Here is a 9,537-nt window from a genome sequence, read left to right as displayed (position 1 = left end):
TGAATGTTGATTCATCAAGTGGCTTGGTAAATATGTCTGCAATCTGCTTTTCACTTGGAACAAAATGAAGTTCCACTGTACCTTTCATCACATGTTCCCTAATAAAGTGGTACTTGATATCAATGTGGTTGATTCTTGAGTGCTGCACTGGATTTTCAGTAATGGCAATGGCACTTGTGTTGTCACAAAATATTGGAATTTTGTCAACAGTTATACCATAGTCAAATAACTGATTCCTCATCCACAGTATTTGTGCACAGCAACTACCAGCTGCAATGTATTCAGCTTCAGCTGTTGATGTGGAAACAGAATTCTGCTTCTTGCTGAACCATGATACAAGCTTGTTTCCTAGAAATTGACAGGTGCCTGTTGTGCTTTTCCTGTCTAATTTGCAACCTGCATAATCTGCATCTGAGTAGCCAATTAGATCAAAACCAAACTCTCTAGGGTACCAAATTCCTAGATTTGGAGTCCCTTTGAGATATCTGAAAATTCTTTTAATAGCCACTAAGTGAGATTCTTTAGGGTCAGCTTGAAATCTAGCACAGAGACATGTAGAAAACATAATATCAGGTCTACTGGCAGTTAAATATAAAAGTGCGCCAACCATGCCTCTATAACTTGTAATATCCACAGACTTATCAGCCTTGTTTAATTCAAGCTTGGTGGCAGTGGCCATGGGAGTTTTTGCAGGTGAACAATTCATTAAGTCAAACTTCTTTAAAAGATCATAAATATATTTAGTTTGACTAATGAAAATTCCACCACTAACTTGTTTAACTTGTAAACCAAGAAAGTAAGTTAGCTCTCCCATCATGCTCATTTCATATTTACTTTGCATTAATTTAGCAAACTTTTTACAAAGTTTATCATCTGTAGATCCAAATATAATATCATCTACATAAATTTGTACAAGTATCTTAGAGCCATTAACATTTCTAAAGAAGAGAGTTTTGTCAACAGTACCTCTTGTGAAGTGATTATCTAGAAGGAACTTTGATAAAGTCTCATACCAGGCTCTAGGTGCTTGCTTTAGTCCATAGAGTGCTTTCAACAAATAATACACATTGTCTGGAAAATTTGGATCTTCAAAACCTGGAGGTTGGCTTACATAAACTTCTTCCTCCAATTCCCCATTTAGAAATGCACTCTTGACATCCATCTGATAGACTTTGAAATTGGCATTAGCTGCATAGGCTAGAAAGATTCTGATGGCTTCAAGTTTTGCAACTGGAGCAAATGTTTCATCAAAATCTATTCCCTCTTGTTGAGAATAGCCTTTGGCAACCAATCTGGCTTTATTCCTTATGACAATGCCATTTTCATCTATCTTGTTTCTGAATACCCATTTTGTGTCAATAGAACTCTTGTTCTTTGGCTTGGGTACCAGCTTCCACACTTTGTTCCTCTCAAATTGGTTTAGCTCCTCTTGCATAGCTAAAATCCAATCTGGATCCAAAAGAGCTTCTTCCACTCGCTTAGGTTCCTCCTGTGATAGAAAGCTACTATACAGACATTCATCTTGAGTAGCCCTTCTAGTTTGTACTTTAGATGTAGCATCACCAATGATCAGTTCAAAAGGGTGATTCTTGGTCCATTTCCTTTGAGGTGGTAGATTAGCCCTTGATGAGGTTGCCTCAGTATTGTCATGATGTGAGATAGAATGTTGATTTGTTGAAACTCCCCCTGAGTTGCTGATCCTTTGAAAGGAATTGGGAGTTCTATCAACTAATGAGGTGAAGTGATTATCCGTTGACAGACTGTGATCAACGGATGCTTCGTTATGAACTTCAACGGATGATGCACTTTGTCTTTCAACGGATGCTGCATTGCTTCTTTCAACGGAAGCTGAATTTTGACTTTCAAAGGATGCAGCATTCTGTGCATTATCCAAAGGCAGACTCTGGTTTCTTCTTGAGATGCCTTCTTCATCATTCTCATCTTCACTATCATCATAATATATCTCGATATTATCAAATTTGAGTCCTTCATGATGTCCCTCATCTGTTAGTCCATCAATCTTTTTATCATCAAACACAACATGTACAGATTCCATGACAATGTTGGTTCTTAGATTGTAGACCCTATATGATTTTCCAGCAGAATAACCAACAAATATTCCTTCATCAGCCTTTGCATCAAACTTTCCTTTGTGATCAGATTGATTCCTTAAGATGTAACATTTGCAACCAAAGACATGTAGAAAGTTTAAAGTTGGTTTTCTTCTCTTGAATAATTGATAGGGAGTCATGCATTTTGCTTGATTGATTAGAGGAATATTCTGAGTGTAACATGCACAGTTAACAGCCTCAGCCCAAAAATAAGTTGGGAGCTTTGACTCCTCAAGCATTGTCCTTGCAGCTTCAATTAGTGATATGTTCTTCCTTTCCACCACACCATTTTGTTGTGGAGTTCTTGGAGCTGAGAACTCATGCATGATCCCATTTACTCCACAGAACATCTTCATGGTTGAATTCTTGAACTCAGTTCCATTGTCACTCCTAATATTCCTTACTTTGAAATCAGGATGATTGTTGACTTGCTTGATATGATTGCTGATGATTTCACTAGCTTCATCCTTTGATCCAAGAAAATAAACCCATGAAAACTTTGAGAAATCATCTACAATCACTAGGCAGTATCTTTTCCTTGAAATTGACAATACATTGACTGGTCCAAAAAGATCCATGTGTAGAAGTTGCAGTGGTTCATCAATTACAGATTCAAGCTTTTTACTGAATGATACTTTCTTTTGCTTTCCTTTCTGACAAGCATCACACAGTCCATCCCTTGTGAATTCCACTAGAGGCATTCCTCTAACTAAGTCCTTTTTGACTAGATCATTCATTGTCTTGAAATTCAAATGGGACAGCTTCTTGTGCCATAGCCAACTTTCAACTGGACTTGCTTTGCTGAGAAGACAAGTAATGGATTCTGCATCTGTAGAGTTGAAATAAGCTAAGTACACATTTCCTTTTCTAACTCCAGTTAGAACCACTTTATTGTCCTTTTTACTTGTGACAATACAGGCTTCAGAATTGAAGGAAACAGTATTCCCTCTGTCACATAGTTGACTGATGCTCAATAAATTGTGTTTGAGACCATCAACCAATGCAACTTCATCAATGATGACATTTTCTTTTGAAATCAAGCCATATCCCATAGTGAATCCTTTGCTGTCATCTCCAAAGGTTATGCTAGAGCCAGCTCTCTCCTTAAATTCTGTGAGCAGGGTGAAATCTCCTGTCATGTGTCTTGAACAACCACTGTCCAAGTACCATAGATTCCTTCTTTGTCCCTGCACACAACAAAATCAATCAAGTTGATTTTGGTACCCAAGTTTCCTTGGGTCCAGCCTTGTTAGTCTTTTTCCTAGACTTCATTCCTCCTGCATCTTTTGACTTAGGTAACTTTGGGTCAACCTTGGTCTCAGATGTGGTTGGTTGAAGTGTAGGGTTAGTCACAGAATCATTTAACACATTTGATTGAATTTGATAAGGCATAGGTTGTGCAAACATGTTATTCCACATAGGCATATTGTATGGCATTTGAGGCATACTAAATGCAGTAAAGTAAGGATTGTTAATGTATGGCATGTTTGCAAAATGTGCATGGGGATTCTGGTGAGACATAACAGGCATAACATGCAGAGGTGACATAGACATGTTAGGCATGGAGGGATTTGAAGGCATGGGAGCATTTTTAACAGATTTGTAATTATCAGATAGGTGATTAACACTTTTACAATGTACACAGCTTTTTCTAGGAGCATACCTATCAGGTGTGTAATTGTTATGTTTATTAATCCCTACCTTCCCATTTCTTTTAGATTTTCTTTTAGTTTCCTTCTTATCCTCAACCAACTTAAGCCTATCTTTCAACTGATCTAAAGTCATGTGTCCTATATTCACCTTACTGACATCTCTGGATGTGCTAGCTCCTTCTTTGACAAAGTTCTTGAGAGTTGAATCATTCTTTTTATTTTTAAAAGAACTTGCCTGTTTTAATTGATGAGCCTTCAACGGATGCTCCTTTTCTTCCTTCAATGGATAACTTTCATCATCCGTTGATTCCACATCCGTTGATTCCACATCCGTTGACAATCCATCAATTAATTCTAACTTCTTTTTATTTTTCTTCCAGGCATCCTCACAGAATGATTCAATTCCCTGAACCTTGGCAATTTGAACACTAACATCCCTAGATGTTTTCCAGGCCTTGATTACCTCTTGCTCACTTTCTAACTGTTTAGAAAGAATTTCTACTTTCTTAACAGCTTCTTCTAGTTCACTCTCAACAGTCAAGCATTTAAGTTTAATCTTTTCAAGCTCAATTACCTGACTCTCTAACACAGCATTCCTATCACTTAAAAACGCATTATTTTCTTTGATCCTAGTGTTTTCTTTAGCTAGTGATTTAAGAGAAACACGCAAATGATATAATTCATTGGACATATCATTTATGGATTTATTGCAATCATGTTTAGAAAGCTGAGAGAGATCAGTAGTAATTACCTGGTTGCTTGATGAACTAGTTTCATTTTCATCAGAATTAGCCATCAGGGCTAGGTTGACATATTCCACATCATCATCTTCATTTACCCCATCTGCTGCCCAATCATCTTGAGTGAGAAAAGCTCTTTCCTTTTGTTTGAGCAAATCAAAATACTTCCTTTTGTAATCAACTTGCTCAAATTTCTTTTTCTCAGAATTTGGCTTCCTACACTCACTTGCAAAGTGTCCACTAATGCCACAGTTGTAACATTTGAACTTTGATTTGTCCACCATGTTTTTGTTTGGCTTAGTGAACTTTATGTTTTTCCTGAACTTCATCTTTGCAAACCTCCTGGACAGAAAGGCCAGATGTTCATCAATATCATCAGATTCATCCTGATTGGAATTGTCTTCATCCTCAGCAACTTGCTCTTTACCCTTGCTTGATTCTGATTTGCTTGTGCCAATTTTGAGACTTGGCATTGTCTTTTCCTCATTTCTGGCTTCAACTTTTTCACTGTCAGCTACAAGTGCAACTGATCCTCCTTTTCTCTTTCCCTTTTCCAACAGCTCATCTTGCTCCATCTCAAGTTCATAAGTCTTCAAAATTCCATATAACCTTTCAAGTGTGAAGTCCTTATAATCTTGAGAATTTCTTAGAGAAATAGTCATAGGCTTCCATTCCTTTGGTAGAGACCTTAGAAATTTTAAATTGGAGTCCTTGACTTGGTACACTCTCCCATACAGCTTTAATCCATTCAATAGTTTCTGAAATCTGTTGAATGTATCATTCAATGATTCTGTTAGATATATTTGATAATGTCATGGCTAATATGTCTTATGTTTAGCTTTCAGATCTTGTGTGAACAGGATAGATCAGTACTTAACTGTTGATCAGTACTTATACTGGAAGTCAGGACTTAAGGATATCAGTACTTATATTATCAGGAGATAATCATCAGAAGATAGATATCAGAACTTAAGTGCTGAAGGACGATCAGATAAGGACAGTAGTTGATTAAAGGAAAGAAGATAGAGATAAAACATAAGAAGAGATATGCATGAAGAAGGAATTCCGTGAAGAATGGAATACTTGGAATAGAAGATATCTGATTGATATATTTTAGGAAGCAGAATTATATTCCATATCAATTAGCGATTATCTTGTAACTGTGTAGTATATAAACACAGGCATAGGGTTTACACTATAAGTGTTATCATTATCGAAGTTATTATTATATATAACCCTAGCAGCTCTCGTGATATTTGTTCATCACTGAGAGGTAACAGTTCCATATTGTAACAGAGTTTATTGTTTCAATAAAGTTTGTTTTCTGTTACTCAAGTTCTTTAAGTTCGATTTGAGTGTGCTATACACTGTATTCACCCCCTCTACAGTGTGTGTGTGACCTAACAATTGGTATCAGAGCCTATCTGTTAACTTACATACAGTTAAAGATCCAAACACAATCATGTCGGACACAGAAACTCCAACTAAGCCTACCACAACTGAGGAACCACCAAAGACACAAATTCAGAGTCGGTATGAGACCATCAGAGTCCCCATACTGAGACCATCTGAATATCCCATATGGAAGGTAAGGATGACCATGTTCCTGGAAGCAACAGATCCAGAATACCTGGATAGAATCAAGGAAGGTCCTCACAAACCAACCAAACTCGCAGTTGCAGTTGCAGGTGAAGCAACAACGACCGTACCAAAGGAGAAGAGTGATTATACTGCTGAGGACATAGCATCAATTGCTAAGGATGCTAAGGTACGACACTTACTGCATAGTGCCATTGACAATGTAATGTCAAACAGGGTAATCAACTGCAAGACTGCTAAGGAGATATGGGATGCTCTGGAAACAAGATGTCAGGGAACTGACACAATTAAGAAGAACAGGAAGACAATACTCACTCAAGAGTATGAACACTTTGACTCAAAGACTAATGAGTCATTGAATGATTTATATGATAGATTTGTCAAACTTTTGAATGATTTGTCATTGGTTGATAAAGAGTATGATCTTGAAGACTCAAACCTTAAGTTCCTGTTAGCTCTTCCTGAATGCTGGGATTTGAAGGCAACGACAATAAGAGACAACTACAATCTTGATGAAACAACTCTTGACGAAATCTATGGAATGCTCAAGACACACGAGCTGGAGATGGAACAAAGAAGCAAGAGGAAAGGAGGAAAGTCAAGGACAGTTGCTCTTAAGGCTGAAGAAGAATTCCCCAAAGCAGCTTCCTCAAAGAAAGATAAGGATAAAGCTCTTTTCATAAAGTCTGATACTGAGTCATCAAGCTCTGAGAGTTATGATGACTCAGATTCTGAAAGCTTGCCTGAGACTGATGCTGATGAGGAGATGATGAAACTGTGTGCTCTTATGGTGAAAGGAATCACAAAGATTGCATACAGGAAGTTCAGGAAGGGAAAGAAGTTTCCCAGGAAAAGCATAAGTTCTGATAAGAAGAATTTCAGAAGATCTGAAGGGAGAGGAGGAAAATCTGACAGAGGAGATTACACCAATGTTAAATGCTATAACTGTGGTGAGAAAGGCCACATATCTCCTGACTGCAAGAAGGTAAAGGGTGACAAAGGCAAGGCTCTTGTCACAAAGCAGAAAAGCTGGACAGACACCTCAGACTCTGAAAGTGAGGAGAACTATGTATTAATGGCAAATGCTGATAAAGAAAGTGCTGAGAGCAGTTCTGAAGCTGCTGAAACAAAGGTACCTCAGACTACTTATGCTTTTCATATTGATGATATTAATGAGTTGAGAAGATATCTTAAAACCATGTTTGTTAGCTATAGAGATCAAACTTTAACATGTGAAAGATTAACTTCTGAAAATCTTGCATATAAGAAAAGAAATGATTTCTTAGAAAAAGAGTTGGTCATATTCCATCAAACTCAGAAGGATAGAGATGATGCTTTTTATGTTAGGGATGAAGTGCTAAAAATGAATGAATCTCTAAAAACTGAGTTAGAAAAGGAAAGAGAAATAATCAGGACTTGGACTAACTCTGGCAGAACAACTCAAAATTTGCTAAGTAGTGAAAATTGGAAAGAGGGCTTAGGTTATGGAGAAAATAAGAATGATAAAGGAACTGAAGAAATTAAGCTTGTTGTTAAGCAAAAGCCAAAGTTAAAACCTGTTAAGTTTGTAACTGTAAAGTCTGATAATGAGAAATTAGAAGTTAAAGAGGAATTAACTTCTGACAAACTAAAACAGGAAAAGACAGCTGAAGTAAACATAGGCTTAATGACAAAGAAGCAGCTTAAGCATAAGCTGAAAGATGTCAAGAATGCAAACAAGGTAAAATCACCTAGGAAAAATAGGAATGGAAAGGAAGGTGTGAATAAAAGCAATGATTATAAACCTGTTCCTGATGCACCTAGGAAAACATGTCATAACTGTGGAAGTTCTAACCATCTGGCTTCTTTTTGCAGGAAAAATAAGAATATTAACTCCTTACCTTCGAAATCAGGAGTTAAGAGTCAGTCAGTTAGATACAAACCACAAAATCCTTGTTTTCATTGTGGTAGTTTATGGCATTCCATTTATACTTGTAAGGAATATCATAGTCTGTACTATGATTATTATCAAATAAAACCTTCTTTGAAGAAAGTTTCCATTGTTCCTTCTAGTATAAATTCTGTAACACCCCCAGATCCGGGGTCGGGGATCCGGGTCGTCACGGTCTTTCTTTCCACAATATCACTTCACTTAATTAATAAATAACCTTATGCTGTGACCCCACACTAACACACACCACAACCCGTTATAGTCTCAGAGATGAAATTTAAATAAGTACAAGTCTTTGAATCCACAATTTAAAAGTTATTACAACCCAAAATGATTACTTGATAAATTTACAGTTAATTGCCATTATCTGCCACAAGTTATAATTATACATAATTGATTCTCAAAAGTAGATGGTCTGATCTACAATAGATCTACCTCTGCAGCTATAGCAGCTACAACATCAACGGGAAGACACAGGACGCTTCCCACGCGCTTGCGCTGGGTCTGCTGGAGTCTGGCCATCTTTCCTAACTGTTGTTGTGTGATGAAGAAATAAAGCAAGGGTGAGCAGCAAGCCCACCAAAATAATATGTATAATGATTTACAATATATGAGCCTACTCATAATACTCATGAAAGTCTTGGTCAAAAGAAATGAACCAAGTTTGATATCTTAATGCGATGAAGTCGCAAAATATTCAGTATATATACATATATACTTTTCAAAATATTGGAAGTCCTCTTCCATGCATAATATACTCAAAGTCCCAGTGTATAACTGTATAAAAAAAAATATCGTTGCAAGGTGATCTCATATATCTAACCTTGTCTCAACGTTTTTCTGAAAATCTTTGTCATTCATAAGACAATTATTAATTAGATATAAGTTTAAAAGATGAAGTTACAAAATACCCCAATATACTTATATCTTTCCCAAATACTACTTGAACTACCACCGTTCAAGTTATAAATTAGCTTCAAAAGTTCATCACATAGATGAGACTATAAGACAAGATTTGAATATATTAAATCTTTAAAATATTATCAAAATAAAATGAAGTTACGAGATACTTCATTTGATGTAAACATCATTTTGAAAACTTGACCCTGCCAACACTCAACAATCGCCCAACCGTAGCCTTTCCATCGAAGTGCTCTGGGTAGTGTTGCAAAAATTATCCAATTGGATGATGAACTCATTACGGGAGTTTGCCGCGCCAGGAAGACCACTTACGATGATCAGTCGTAGTAGTACAGCCCCACCATTTTCTACATGTAGAGGAGAACCTGTCGGATTTACTTGTCAACCGAACACTGAACTCCTAAGGAATGGACCGCCTTAGCGGAACTTCCAGGCCATTTGGGCCAATATAATAAGGCTGGGCCGGCGCTACTCGACCACTTACGCCACTCCTAGTTCAGATGAAATCCATGACTCTGAAACGTAAAGCTCGTTTCCCCCTTTCCCCAAGTAGAAACTTGTTGATACGGCTCCACCAAGAAGTC

Source organism: Apium graveolens, chromosome 7 (assembly GCF_009905375.1).
Source record: "Apium graveolens cultivar Ventura chromosome 7, ASM990537v1, whole genome shotgun sequence".
Lineage (NCBI taxonomy): Eukaryota > Viridiplantae > Streptophyta > Magnoliopsida > Apiales > Apiaceae > Apium > Apium graveolens.
This window is presented reverse-complemented; position numbering follows the sequence as displayed.